Genomic DNA, 16447 nt, shown 5'->3' with positions numbered 1-16447 from the left:
AAGGTATCTGAAATGAGTTATTACTGCTGTAATTTTTATAACTATAATAAAAATCAAGCATCACAACAACAAATAAATTTGGGTGCAAAGAAAACTCTTACAATCCCTACTATTTTCTAAGATACAGTGAAAAATCTGAGAATTAACCCCATTAGAAAGGTTTATTTGCTAAGTTTTAGAGAGTTAAAATAAGCTATACTAGATACTGTACAGTACTGATAAATTTATAGACCACACAAGTAATTTTCCCTTCGGGAAATTTCAGTTATGCTCATTCTTCATGGAAATAAAACATGAAATAATATGATGACTTCCTAACACCATAAATTTTGCAGTATTAATCTGAAGAGTACATATTAACAATATACTTGGGCTGTCAGAATCTATACTAATAAAAGGGAAATATGCTAATTAGACCAGGTCAACTAGACATCTTCTGGTCATCTGGTCCTCCTTCCAGACAAAGCCACGGTGGCGGGGGCCGAGGAAGAGGCGGTTAGGGGTGATCAGGCCAGCAGGCAGAGTGGTTAGGGGCAATCAAGCCGGCAGGCAGAGGTGGTTAGGGGCGATCGGGCAGGCCAGCAGAGTGGTTCAGGAAGATTAGGCAGTCAGACGAGCAGTTAGGCGCCAGCTGTCCTGGATTGCGGAGGGATGTCTCCCAGATTGGAGAGGGTGCAGGCCAGGCTGAGGGGATGCCCCCCACCCCATGCACGAATTTTGTGCACTGGGCCTCTGGTCAGTTAATAAAAACTAAATTACATAACACAGAAAGAATACCAAAGTACCAGCTTTGTAGACAGAAAATATAAAGTTTTCAGTTACAATAATGATTTAGAACAGAACATAAACATAAAATACACGCCTGGAAATCTGGAAGGGAAATGCTATTATGGTTAGGGGGAAAAGTCAAAAAAAAGAGGAGTGGGAGAGGACGAGCTGAATAAGCAGAACTGTCCTAGAGCAGAGTGGGCTCCAGTTCTTAGCAGAAAGAAGTGAATGTTCCTCCTCTCCAGAGACTTCCAATATGTTATTCTGATTGTTCTCTCAGGGAAACAGGAAACTCAAGAAGACTCTTCTGTCCCTTTAAACTGACTAAGAGAGCTGGGTTTATGTGTACAGTGATATTTAAAATTCTTTTATAAGACATCAATCATTCATATCATTACTTCTTATAAAACATTTATAGCTGAAGCAATAATCAAACTTAGTACAGTGTAACTGCTTTAACAAAGATAATGACTAAAGTCAGACTCTTTTGACTGTTTCAGAGGATACAGAAAACTTTACCAATTTCAAAATTGTGTCCATTTCCATTCCAAATGGAAGCTATTTCTGAAAGTATATCTATACTTTGCCAATTCGCATCTAGGTACATAGTTTTGTGGGAGAACTGCGAGTAGGCTAAGTTTCACTCCTCTCATGATATATGGATGCAAAGATTGACATTTTTTTTAACATAGCCAACCAACTATGTTAAAATAAGCTATTTATTTTTCCACACTCATTAGCCAATGTCACAGAAAGCTATTAAATGTCCAGATAACATAAGTTGTATAAAAATAGTACATAAGTGAAGCAAGTACATGGACCTAAATATTCACCTACCCTTATTCTTCTGTTCATATTCTATTCTTTTAAAAAGGAGGCTTACATTTTCTCATTTTAAAATTCCCTAAAAGATCCAAAACATAAAATTCATAGAGGAATATTTATAGGTATATTAATCAAGCCAATATTAGGCAAAGAAAGTTCATGCCTAAAATGTATTTAAATATACAACTATGCCAAGCCTAGCCACTTTTACAGAATCATTCTTTATTAGTTCACTAAGGACATACGAATTCTAATTCTATAGAAAACACTGTTATTCTACAAATATAGTGCACCTATTCTATCAGGCATCATTCACAATATAAAGTGAACAAGACTAACAAAGTTCCTGCCCTCAACAAGCTTACTACAGTCTATGGATGACAGGAAGACATAAACAATATATTTTCACTTAAAAAGGACAGAGAATAATAGAAAAAAGGAAGTCAGAGCAGACCTCAAAAATGAGATAAAATTTGAACACAAATCTGAATGATATGAAGATGAGAACCATGTGAAGATATAAGAGAAGAGCATTGCACTGCAGTTATAGGAAACTCCAAATGTAAATACCTAGAGGTGGGCTTGGCATATTTAAAAAAAAAATAGCTTGAAAGGTAATGTAGCATGCTAAGTAAAGGGAGAAAGGTAGGAGATAAGTTCAGAGAAATAGGCAAGGGGGTGAGATATGTCCTATAAACTCATAAATCATGATAAGAAATTAAATTTAAATTTCACACTAAATGTAAAGAAAAGCCAATGATGTTTTGACCAGGAAAATGTCATAATCTGATTTATCTTTAATACTGAGACTGTATTTAGAAGCTGGGGCTGAAAATAGGCACCTGGGGGCCATCTGTTCTTTGGGGACATAAAGCAAGGGGATCCAATGGTATATCTATTAACTAGGAAAGTTAGAAGAAGAAAAAAAAGTCATAGGTATAAGGAGTAGTGTATCACATGAGAAGTCAATGAAGTAGAATGAAAAACAGAAGAACATGTTATCTTAGAAGCCAAGTAAAAAAAGAGTTTTCAGAAAAGGGGACTAACCATTTACTATGTCAAAAGCTACTGAAATGTTAAGGTGAAAGCAGAAAACAGATTTGGATATGGCAAATGCAGGATGCCAATGACTCTTACAAGAGTGATTTTGGTAAAATGGTTGTGACAAAAGCCTGACTACAGTGATTTAAAGTGGGGCTGGGAGACAGGAGGAAAGGACTAACAAGTTACAAAGTTCAAAAAGAGGTGAGATTTCCAGCTATGGCTGAATGAAGAGATCTTCCCCCAAATACCTAAAAAAAAAAAAAAAAGAAGAAGGACTACATTATAGAAAACAACAATTTCAGAGCTCTGGAAATCATCCAAATGCAACAAGTTGAGAAGCATTTATTCATGAAAAGCTGCTAGATACTGGAATTAGACAGTGTGGGCCAGTAGCCTTCTTGCCAGGGAATATTACCACCTAGCTCAGACAATTTGGGTAGTTACTTTTACCACGACAGGGTTGGCCATCAAAACCAGGAATTCTGTTTCTAGACAGGGCTATCATCACTTAAAACAGAGAGCAAAAACCCATTTCCAGTGGCAATGGCAGTAAAAATAGCAAATCTGACAGGAAACAAAGTAAAAAAAGTCCACAGCTCTGCTCCCCTTGAGGATGCAGTCTCAGCTGGGGAAAATGACAGACTGGCAGAACACTAAGAAATTTAACAGGGAGATCCTGGAAGTAAGAGAGACATAAAGGGGCTAAATAAGCTCTCCACATATCCCTGGCTCAGAAGCTGTACACACACAGGCAGGTGAGACCTACGAGGGCCTTGTAGAAAGCGGAGGTCGAACTACTGGATTTTTGAATGTACTTTGCAATGCATGTACAAGATCATCAAAAAATAGTGGAAGCTTTATGAACTCAAGATGTTTGAATACAATCTCTAACCAATACCCAGCTGACCACTAAGCTATGCAGACAAAGAGTCAACCCCTAAGAAGGCTATAAAATAAAAATTAGAATAAAAATTTTAACACAGAATTCACAGCCTTTGAACTGTGGAGGAGAAATACTATAGATTACCGTATTTGCCCGCATATAAGACGATTTTTTGGCCCTGAAAAATATGCCTCCAAGTGGGGGGTCGTCTTATACGCCAGGTACACTTCAGATAGACTCCCCATAGTGCTTGCCCCGTGCCATAGTGGCCTCCCGATGCCCGCCCACTTCATTCCACATACCGTTCAGGCATCAGCAGCGCTGCTGGGTGTATGCTCGGCTGTTATGCGATTTTGCTGTTATGCGATTTTACCACACTCGCAAAATCGCACACAGCCGACCATACACCCAGTATGATAGCGCAAAATCACGAATCGCGATACCATACTGGGTGTATGGTTGGCTGTGTGCGATTTTGCGAGTGTGGTAAATTCGGGTTACCGTATATTTCTTTACATATGCATTGAAGATTCGCGATTTTGCGCTATCATGGTGCCTGTTAGAATGTTGAAGAGCTCGCACTTGCGCACTAGTGAGGTCCCAGGGAGATGCTGATGCAAGGGTGGACCAGACTGCTATAGTGACAGGGCGGGCAAACTTCTATCATTGACAGTCCCTCTAGGTTGTGGGCTGCTTGCCTGTGTTCCTGAGAAGCATCTACGGTACCAGTCTATAGAGTGTGTTTTCTTTAGTGAATTACCGGTATGTTTACCGGTAATAAACTTGCACTGTTTTATGTATATGTTTGATTACATACAGCCTTGTGACCGTTTTCCTGCATGTCATGAGCATTTGAATATAAATTAAAATGTTAAAATCAAATCTGATATTGTTTTACCTTTTATTTGGTGTGTGGAAGGTGTGCGGAAGAGGGGGTAGTCTTATACGGCGAGTATATAACAAACTCTGTATTTTGAGTGGAAATGTTAGGGGGTCGTCTTATACGCCCAGTCGTCTTATACGCCGGCAAATACGGTATATACAGGTAAGTCACAAAAATAAAGAAAAACCCCAGGAGGATTTTTAAAAATCAGAATCCAGAATTGCTATAATATATTATTTAAAATGTCCAATTGTCCAAAAAAAATGGTGGGACATGCAAACAATAGGAAAAGACCTATAATCAGGTCGTTTTTTTCTTTAAAGCAGTCAATAGAAACTGACTCTGGGTAGACACAGCTGTTGGACTTGCAGACAGGAGTCCAAAGCAGATATTAAGTTCAAAGAACATAAAAAAACTGTCTGAAGAAAAAATAGGAGGTAAGCTTCTTGACAATGATCTTGACAATGACTCTTTAGATTTGATATCAAAAGCAAAGGTGTCAAAAGCAAAAAGTAAAGTGACATTCCATCAAATTAAAAAGCTTTTGATATCAAAGAAAAGCATCAACAAAATGAAAAGGCAACCTACTAAATGGGAGAAAATATTTGCAAATCATATTTGCAAATCATGTCTGATAATGGGTTAATATGCAAAATATATAAAGAATTTGTATAACTTTAATAGCAAAACAAAAACCCCAAACCCATTAAACACAAACAAGCCATTAAAAAATGGGCAAAGGACCTGAATAGACATGTTTCCAAAGAACACATACAAATAGCCAATAGGTACATGAAAAAGTGCTCAACATCACTAATGATCAGGGATCTGCAAATAAAAACCACAATGAGATAACATATTACAACTGTTACAATGGCTATCATAAAAAGGATCAGTGATAACATATTGACAAGGATGTAGAGAAAAGAGAACCTTGTGCACTGTTACTGGGAATGTAAATTGTTGCAACTATTATAGAAAACAGTATGAAAATTCCTCAAAATATTAAAACCCGAACTACCATATGATCTAGCAATGAAACTTCTGAGTGTATGTATAAAAGAAATGAAATCACTTTGTTGAAGAGAAACTTGTACTCCCATATTCACTGCAGCATTATTCACAATTCACAAGACATGAAAACAACCTAAATGACCACGACAGATGAATGTAGAACCTGTGATGTGATATATGATGTGATGTGGTCATGTGCTGTAATGCTTAATGACAGGAATACATTCTGAGAAATGTATTGTTAGGCAATTTTGTCATGGAAACATCATAGAGTTTATTTACACTCAGTTAGATGGTATAGCCTTTTACTGTAATTGTTTGTACTTTATTTTTATATGATTTGCAGAGCAATAAGTTTGTTTATACCAGTATCACTACAAACACTTGAGTAATGCATTGTGCTACAATATCACTAGAAAACTTTCAGCTCCATTATTATTTTATGAGACCATATCACCATCCTATATGTGGTCTATCATTGACCAAAAAGTCATTATGCAGTAAATGACTGTGTGTGTGTGTGTGTGTGTGTGTGTGTATTATTCAAACATGAGAATAAAGGATATCCTGCCATTTGCAACAATATGGATGGAACTTGAATAAGTGAAATAAGTCAGACAGAGTAAAACAAATACTGTATGATATCACTTCTCTATTGAATCTAAGAAAGCTGAACTCATACAAACTAGAAGGGCAGTTTGTATGAGTTCAGCTGAGGGTGGGGGAAAAGGGGAGATGTTGGTCAAAGAGTACACATTTCTAGTTATAACATGAATAAATTCTGAGTATCTCATATACTGTATGGGGACTATGGTTAAAAATGCTGTACTCCATATTTAAAAGTTGCTAAGAGAGTGGGTCTTAAATGTTCTCACCACAAAAAAAGGGTAATTAGTTAATTAATTACAAGATGTAACGTGTTAGTTGATGCTTTGGTGGAAATCATTTTGCAATATACAAGGTTATCAAATCAACATGTTACACACCTTAAACTTATATAATATTATATGCCAGTTATATTACTAAATCTTTTAAAATATAAGATATAAAATAATTATGTTCAAAGACTTAAAAGAAATCCTGTTAAAAATTAAAGAAAAATATAATGACAATTACATAAGAAATAGAAAATTTCCATAAAGAAATACTAATTTTTAAAACCTGGAAATACTATAGTTGATAAGCATAACAGAAGTAAAAGATTCACTATGAGATTATGATTTAAGATGGCATTAAAAAAAAATCTCTGGACTTTAGAGAAATAAAAATTATCCAACTCAAAGAACAAAGAGGGGAGAAAAAGACTGCAGAGAAATGAACAGAGCCTCAGAAACCTGCTGTAGGGTAACATCATATTTATCAACATATGTATAAAAGCCATATCAGACAAAAAGAGGAAAAAAGAGAAAAAAATATTTGAAAAAATAATTCCTGAAAACTTCCAAAATTTGATGAAAAACACTAACCTACTGAACCATACAGCTTAATGAGCCCCCAAAAGGATAAACACAAAGAGATTCACATCTAGGTATATCACATCTGAATTGAAGCTTCAAAGAAAAAAAATCATGAAAGCAGTAACAAAACAAAAAATAGATTCATCACATACTTGAGAAAAACAATACAATTAACAACTGGCTAATTATCAGAATAATTGAGGTCAAAAGGCAATAAAAATATTTAAAATGCTGAAAGAAAAAAATACGCCTGTCAACCAAGAATGCTATATGTAGAAAAATTATTCTGTGAACATGAAAGGAAATATGGACATTCTCAGATTTTAAAAAAGATGGAGAATATTCTACAGTAGAAGACCTGTCTTTAAGGAATACTAAAACAAGTCTCTCAGGCTAAAAGGAAATGACACCAGAAGGTAATTCAAATCCATGAGGAGAAATGAGAGCACCAGAAATGGTAAATATAAATGAGAAGATGTAAAAGAATATATATATTCTTCTAAGAAAATCTTTCCTTTTCTTAATTTCATGAAAAACATAAATTGTATAAAGCAGTTATGATAATAGTATATTATTAGGTTTATAACAAACAGCTGTAATACATCCTATATAATCCTATATAATAAAAGGTTAATATGCAAACAGACCAAATGGCTGAATGACTGGTTGCTATGAGGCACACTGACCACCAGGGGGCAGATGCTCAATGCAGGAGCTGCCCCCCTGGTGGTCAGTGCACTCCCACAGAGGTAGCGCCGCTCAGCCGCTCAGCGTGAGCTGGGCTCACGGCTGGCACAGAGGCCGTGGCAAGAGCCTCTTCCGCCTCCATGGCAGCGCTAAGGATGTCCAACTGAAGGCTTAGGCCTGCTCCCCACTCCTCACAGGGAGCAGGCCTAAGCCATCAGTCAGACATCCCCTGAGAGCTCCCAGACTGCAAGAGGGTACAGGCCGGGCTGAGGGGCACCCCCTCCCCCGAGTGCATGAATTTCGTACCCTGGGCCTCTAGTATGACAATAATAGCAAAAAGAATAAAGGAAAAATAAAGTTATATTAGAGAAAAAGTGCTATATATTTTACTGGAATTAAGTCAGTATAACCTAAGGCGGCCTAATAAACTGAAATGCATATTTTAATTCCTAAAGCAGCCACTAAGAAAATTTAATATTAAAAATCAACACTGAACCTAAAATGGTACACTAAAAAAGATCTGTTAAACACCAAAGAAGGCAATAAATGAGAATAGAAGAACAAAAACAACTTGAGAGAGAGAGAGAAAACAAGGAGCAATATGGCACAGGTAATACCAACCACTTAAAGAACTAAACAAAATGTGAATAAGCATACAAAGACAGAAACTGCCAGGCTGGATAAGAAAGAAAGCTCCAACTATATTCTCTCTATAGTAGACATACTTTAGATTCAAAGACACAATTGGTTAGAAGTATAAGGGTGAGATAAGATGACATACAAAGAGCAACCAAGAGATGTGGACCAGCAATGTTATTAGTGGACAAAGTAAATTTAAAGGGACAGAAATATCACCATTTTCCTAGAGGATAAAGCCTCATCACTTCATAATCTAGACCCTCATCAACTTAATCTTATCTTCCATTCATGACCAATGTGATTATAACTAGATTCCATTTCTCACTCTTTCTGAATATATTATTTCATTCTCAATTCTAAGCCACTGATCACACCATCCCTGGAATGTTTCCACATGCTCCCTTTGCGGCAGTTGGACATCCCCCAATGGCTCCCAGACTGCAAGAGGGCGCAGACTGGGCTGAGGGATGTCCCCTGCCCCATGCACCAATTTTGTGCACAGGGCCTCTAGTTGCATTATAATCATTGTAAAGAAATACACACACACACACACACACAACTTGTTCAACTAGTTTACCACAAGTGCCTTAAGAGCAAAAGCTGAATTTTGTATCTTTCTGTATCACCTACAGAGCTCTGAAAGTGGGTTACTTTGCCTTTCACAAAATAAATTTCGTTTCTGTAATTCTACCTTAAAACTTGCTGTAAACAAGTATTACCCAAACTGTGGGTCCCAGTCAATTAGTACTGAGAAGCCAGAGGGGAAGGAAAAAGAACAAAACAGAATAGAATTTTAAACACAGTAAAAGTACAGATTTTTTCATTAAACTTCTTTTATTTTTCCATGCACTGGGCTGCAATGTAAAATGTATTCTTTTACTATAGGACCATGGTTAAAAATTTGAAATCCATTGTAGTAAACAACCTATTTATAAAGGCAATTTTTTTCTGATATAGAAAAGATAAAGTACATGTGAACTATACTCTTACTAATCATTCTGATCTAAACAACAAAATAACTACTCAAGATGTAATAACTATTACATCAGTAAAAGAAAACCTGAGAGGCACATTTAAAAAAAATATATCCTTTTGGTTTTAACCCATAACCATTAACATATAACATATATCTCCCTCTAAACCAGACATGGAGACTGTTGTTCATTCTTACATCATTTGACAACTCACACTTATAGAAAAAAGGGAAAGGGGAAAAAATTCCTTCTAGATGCTAAAAGCCTGGAGAAGGAATCCCCAAAAGGGCACTTCATGTACCCTTATGCAAAGTTCAATAAAGGAAAAGTGAACTTTTAGGTGAAGTAACAACCAGCAAGCTTAATACTGTGGGTGTATGGGTAGGCAGAACATGGCTATCATTTTTTCTTCTTTGCTAAATTTCACTCTGCCAAAAGATCTTTCCCCCCACTACAGAAAGCTCCATTTTCATAAAATCTAGCAAAATAGAGTCCACTTTACAACTTTTGCTTATAGAACTATTTTCCTAAAATACATTTTCTTTAAAAAAATGAAAATTTTCCAAAATTCCACCATCTATCCTTAGTAATCACACTAGAATTGAAAGTGTTTAATTTATGTCTAAATCTTTGATTCCACAGTAAATTTAGACACCCCTTAAGACCCTACAGTAACTGGATAGAATATCACCTCAAAATAACTTCATTTATACAAAAAATAATTTGAAGCCAACTATAGGTCAGAACCATGGCTCTAAGTAGACAAAAATTCATAGTCCTTAAAAGTTCCTATTTTTAATATGCAAGCAAACTCAACAGTTACAATACAATGTGAAAAGTCTATCTCACTCAAAAAGTGCTATATATAAACTAGAGGCCCGATGCACAAAATTCATACACTTGGGGGTGAGGGGTGTCCCTCAGCCTGGCCTGTGCCCTCTGGCAGTCCGCGACCCCTCTGGTAGTTCAGGACCCCTCGGGGGATTAGGCCCGACCCCTGCAGTCAGACATCCCTCTCATAGTCTGGGGCTCTCACAGTCTGGGACTCCATGCTCCTTATTGCCCACCTACAGCAGACGGGGGAGAGGCTCCCGCCACTACCACTGCGCTCGCCAGCCATGAGTCTGGCTTCTGGCTGACTGGCGGTCCCCCTGTGGGAGTGCACTTACCACTAGGGGGCAGCTCCTGCCTTGAGCGTCTGCCCCCTGATGGTCAGTGCGCATCACAGCAACTGGTCATCCCGCCATTTGGCTGATTTGCATGTTAGGGTTTTATTATATAGGAAGGGGACAAGAGCTAAAAAAAATTTTTTTTGCTTAGGGGTCAGGTAAAAAGTCTTAAATACAGTGCCAAAAAGGCATAGAAATCACTGATGTATTATTCACTGATTATTCTAAGCAAGAGATTTGTTTTGGGTATAAAAAAAGTAAAGAGGGGGAAAAGGAATCAGTGAAAATGAAAGGAAAAGAATGGCTTTGAGAGGCAGAAAAACAGTTATTTGATCACCTACTTCTATTGGTTTGGTAACTGCAAGGAGGGGAGTAATGACTATAAAGCTTCTGACTCGTGATTATTAACATGGCAGTAGAATTCACTGACCTAGGAAACTATTTCGGAAGCAGGAAGGGTTGAGTTCAGTTTGGGACACATTCAATTTGAAATGACTGGGAGACAAGAAATGAAAAGGTCTAGAAAGCAATCTGATAATCTTATTCGCTAGCAAGAGGTCTGAAAGGTTCTTGAAGGCACAGGAGTGGTAAAATAAGTCTGTAAAATAAGAAAAGAAGTGGCCAGATGCTCCAGCAGCAGAAAAATCTATATAAAGGACTCTTAAAAGAAACTTCAGGTAGTATAACCTAGACATATTTTTGATGAGGGTGCCAAGAAAACTCAGTAACAATAATCTTTTCAACAAATATAGCTTGCAAAAGCCCCTTGGGCCCTTTACATCAGACATACAAATTAATTCTAAAGGGATCATAGACCTAAATGTAAGAGCTTTAAACTATAAAACTCTTGAAAGAAATAATAAATCTTTGTATCTTTAGTTAGAGAAAGATTTTTAGGTATAACACCAATAGCACAAACAACAAAAGAAAAATAAACTAGACTTCATCAAAACGAAAAACATTTGTGCTTCAAAGGGCACTATCAACAAAGAGGAAAGATAGCCCATAGACAGGAGAAAACATAATATAAGATATATCTAATAGAGATCTGTATCCAAAATAAATAACTCTATTCAACAATTAAAAGACAAATCAATTTTAAAATGATAAAAGGAAGAACTTATAGTCTTCAGTCCAGCATGTAAGGAGCTTGGATCCAAGTCATCCCTCGCATCTTCACAACAAGCAAAGAGCTGAACAAACTGGAAATCAATAATTCTTCTTAAATCCAGCAGAGAAGTGAGGTCACAGGGCAAACCACTGTCCTAACAAGAAATAGAATGGCATATATACCGAATCACAGCTTACTGAAACAAAAGTCCAGGGGCTCTTGCCTAGGAAGCCAGTAACAGTACAGGAAAACTTGAACAGTAACTGATGGAGGCAGTGTGAACAAGTTCTCCAGGAGGAGAACCACACTATTCTCAGTTTTATCTTGAAGAGTTCTACTAGATTTTCACAGTGAAGATCTCAGAAAAATCTGCTAGAAGATGGCTGAGGAAAAAGTAATCATTTTAGGTGCTTTCTGTTCTCTCTAACACCTGACTCAAGGAAAACTATTCTACCAGAACTAACTGAACTGAGGGAAAGGATACCCAATTCTACACTTCTCTAGACTTCCAAATAAGGGGAGGAAAATGCCCAAATCCAACCTCATCTAGCTTTCCATGTGGAAGTATGGGGGGGGTGGGGGGTGGGGGGGTCCCTCAACCCAACCTTCACCCTCTCCAACCTGGGACCCCTCGTGGGATGTCCAACTGTAAACTGGCAGTCGGACATCTCTTTCACAATCCGGGACCGCTGGCTCCTAACCACTTGCCTGCCTACCTGCCTGATTGCCCCTAACCACTTCTGCCTGCCGGCCTTATCGCCCCCTGCCAGCCTGAATGACGCCTAATTGCTCCCCTGCTGGCCTGATCACCTCCAACTGCCTTCCCCTGCCGACCTGATCGCAACAACTGCCCACCCCTCCCGGCCTGATTGCCCACAACTGCCCTTCCCTGCTGGCCTGATCACCCACAGCTATCCTCCCCTGCCATGACTCACCTCCTCCACTGGGACCCACCTTCTCCGCGCAAGGCAGCGGAGATGCTGGGACCGGCCTCCTCCACACCACGTAGACCTCACCGTGCGGAGTGGCCACTGGGCCCCAACTCTGCTGTGTGTGTGGCCATCTGTGGCAGCCATCTTGTGACAACATCACACGAGGGCGTGACGCCACCTAGGCTTTTGTTATATAGGATATGTATTGCCCATGGACACACACAATAGGGTGGAGAAGACCTGAGGTGGGGTGGGAATTGGGTAGAGGGGGAGTCATGGGGGATAAAAGAGGGACATTTGTAATACTCTCAACAACAAAGATTTTTTAAAAGGAACAACAAAATATCTACAGTACTTCCCTTACCACCACATAAATAGGGTTCCTCTATGATAACATGTAAATACAATGGAAAGAAATGCATGTCTCAGACTTTATCTAAAAAGAATTCTCTTGGGAGGTCTAAAGACAAGAAGAGAGACAAAATAAAAAGACACCAGAGGAAACTGTAGCTTCTGACACCTCTATAGGCAAACAAATAAACACAGTTTATATCCTGCCAGATACACATAAAACCTCACACTAAAGACCTATTTATCTAAGCAAATTTAACTGAATATATATCATCTCTAGCTTTCAATAAAAAATTACAGGAAATACTAAAAAAAAAAAAAATTCAGAGCATGAATGCACACAGCAGACATCAGAACCACTCAAATATAGCAGAGGTGTTGGAATTACCAAGCCAGGAATTTAAAACAAGTATGATTACTATGCTAAGGGCTCTAATGGAAAAGTGGTAACACACAAGAACAGATGGGTAATGAAAGCAGAGAGAGATAGAAAACTTTTAAGATAGATTCAAAAGGAAATGCTAGAAATCAGAAAAACATTGTAACAAAAATTAACAGTGCCTTTGATGGGCTCATCAATACACTGGACACAGCCAAGGAAAGAATTAATGAGCTTGAAGGAATGTCAATAGAAACTTCCAAAACTAATATGCAAAGAAAACAAAGACTGAAAAACACAGAACAGAATATCCTAGAACTATGGGACAATTACAAAAGGTACGACATGCATAGTAGGAATAGAACAAAGAAAAACCCTAAAAAGCATTTGAAGCGGTTACTGAGAATTTCCCAAAATTAATGTTAGGCACCAAACCACACATGCAAAGAACATAAAAAAAGAAAAGTACCTAAAAATCTACACCTAAACATATATCAAAACACAAAAGATCAAAGACAATAAGGAAATCTTGAAAGAAACCCTGAAAGTTTCTTTCAGGGGGGAGGAGGAGAACTCACCCATAGACAAGCAAAGATTAACATCAAACTTTTTTCAAAAGTCATGCAAGCGAGAAAAGTATGAAGTAAAATATTTTAAATGTTTAAAGAAAAAAGGCACCAATCTGAATTCTATATCAAGCAAAATTATCCTTCAGATGTGAAAAAGACTTTCTCAAAAAAAAAAAACAATTTGTCAACGGTGAATCTCCCAAGAAATGTTAAAATAAAAAATTAGAAAGAAGGAAATTATGTAAATAAAATAAATCTTAGATCTACATAAAAAAGAAAAAGCATTAGAGCAGCGGTTCTCAACTTGTGGGTCGCGACCCCTTTGGCGATCGAACGACCATTTCACAGGGGTCGCTTAAGACCATCCTGCATATCAGATATTTACATTATGATTCATAACAGTAGCAACATTACAGTTATGAAGTAGCAACGAAAATAATTTTATGGTTGGGTCACAACATGAGGAACTGTATTTAAAGGGCCAGAAGGTTGAGAACCACTGCATTAGAGGAAGAATAACAAAAGCAATATAAATTTCATTTTTCTTATCTTTTTTAAAAAATAAATCTCTCATCATTCTTGACTTAGAGAGGAAGAAGAGAGAAAGATAGATAGAAACATAAATGATGAGAGAGAATCAATGTGCCTGCACTCCCATTATTTGGGATCAAGCCCGCAACCCAGGTATATGCCCTAACTTAGAATCGAACCGTGACATTCTTGTTCAAAGGTTGACACTGAACAACTGACCCACACTGGCCAAGCTATTTTTCTTATTTTTAATTGATCTAATAGATAAGTTTGTTCAAATAACAACAGTGTGATCAGTGATTATGGCTTATGGATTAACTAGAGGCCCGGTGCACAGAATTCGTGCAAGAGTAGGCCTTCCTTCCCCCAACTGCCAGCAATGGCTTCCCTCTGGCTGCCCGCCAGCACCCAGGCTTCCCTCTAGGCCTGGCTTGATCTGGAAGGACATCCAGTATAATTAGCATATTACCCTTTTATCGTTATAGAATACTAGAGGCCCGTTGCAGGAAGATTCCTGCAAAAATAGGGCTTCCTCTGCTGCCTCGCTCCATCCCATCTCCGCCACTTCGCTCCTTCCTGTCTTTGCTGCCTCGCTCCCTCCCTTCTCCACCGCTTTGCTCCCTCCCATCTCTGCTGCCTCGCTCCCTCCTGTGTCCACTGCCTCAATCCACTTCCATGTCCACTGCCTCGGCTCTGTTCCCTTCTCCGCCACTTCGCGCCCTTCTGCAGGGCTTGGCTTCCTTCTACACTGTCTTCAGTCTTCGCTCCGCACCTGTGTATACAAATGAACCGCCATCTTTGTTGGGTTAATTTGCATATTGCTCTGACTGGTTGATGAGCATAGTGGAGGGACAGTCAATTTGCATATTTCTCTTTTATTAGTGTAGAAGATAGATGACAGAAATTTTCTATGAAATGGGAAGGAGAAACTGGGAATACTCGGTCATAAGGTATGTGCAAAAAGTAGTACGGTGTTACTTGAAAGTGGACTTCAAAAAGTTATAAATGTGGCCCAGCCAGCATGGCTCAATGGTTGACTCTCAACCTATGAAGCAGGGGGTCATGGTTCGATTCCAGGTCTGAACACAAGCCCTGGTTGCAGGCTCAATCCCAGTGGGGGAAGTGCAGGAGGCAGCCAATTGATGATTCTTTCTCATCATTGATGGTTCTATCTCTCTCTCTCTCCTCCATCTTTCTGAAATCAATAAAAAATTTATTTTTAAAAAAGTTATGTGTATTTGTAGATTCAAGTGTAACCACTAAAAAAAAGTTTTTAAAAAGAAGTATAATAGATATGCCGAGAGAAGAAAAAAATAGAATCATATAAAATGTTCAATTAAAAACAGAGAAGGCAGAAAAAGAAAGACAAAAGAAAAACAAAGAACAAGAGTAATGAATAGAAACAATCACAAATATGGTAAAAACATTATCCAATTATATCAATGACCTCTTTAAACATCAACAGCCTAAATAAGCCACATAAGAGACCAGGTCAGTCAGTGGATTAAAAAAAATAAACATATAATACTAGAGGCCCAGCACACGATTAAATGGTGCGGGGAGGGTCCCTAGGCCTAGCCTCCTGCGATCAGGGCCATCTTCTGCCTGTTCACCAGCCCCCAGGCCGAACGCCATCTCCACCGCCAGGCTGTCAGGCCGTTGGGATCACCAGCTCATCCCTGGCTACTCTAGGGCTCAGACCTGTGGGAAAGCAGGCGCCGGAGAAATCACCTCCATGTGCGTACACTGGGTGGGCAACTGATGGAACGTGATGCCTGCTCGGACCGCTCACGCAGGTGCCGATGCCACTGCTGCTGGATCTTGAGGCGCTGACGGAGGCTGCGGGAGCACGCCCACAAACTACCCACCCTGGCAAGAGCGGCCCTGAACAGGCAGTGCATTCCATCAGAAGCCAGCCTGGCATATGCGCATGAAGGTGAAGTTGCCAGCGCCAAATTACCCGCATGCCTGAGCCCCCGAGCAGCTGGGGATGAGCTAGTGATCCCAATGGCCTGACATTCAGCCCGGTCGTCTGCCGCCACCCACCGATTCCCCTGTTCACCATTGCTGATCCATCGGAGCCTGTGGGCCGGGGGAGGGACCAAGAGGTCAGCCTTTCCACCGCTTGCCAGCACTGCCCACCATCACCACCCAGCCCGGTTCCCCGTTCGCCATCCGGTGATAGAAGCCTGCCAGCCGGGGTGGGGAAAAGAACCAAGAGGAGGTCAAGG

The 16447-nt window shown here is 39.1% G+C and overlaps 1 protein-coding gene across 9 annotated transcripts in view; it reads right to left on the bottom strand.

The window, feature by feature from the left end:
* Window positions 1–16447, bottom strand: part of GSK3B (glycogen synthase kinase 3 beta) — a 177290-nt gene that overhangs the window by 98021 nt on the left and 62822 nt on the right. The gene's annotated exons all lie outside the window — the stretch shown is intronic.

This window comes from Myotis davidii, unplaced genomic scaffold (genome assembly GCF_000327345.1).
Source record: "Myotis davidii unplaced genomic scaffold, ASM32734v1 scaffold292, whole genome shotgun sequence".
NCBI classification, from domain to species: Eukaryota; Metazoa; Chordata; class Mammalia; order Chiroptera; family Vespertilionidae; genus Myotis; species Myotis davidii.
The sequence above is the reverse complement of the archived record's forward strand: the minus strand, read 5'-3'. Positions and strand labels throughout refer to the sequence as shown.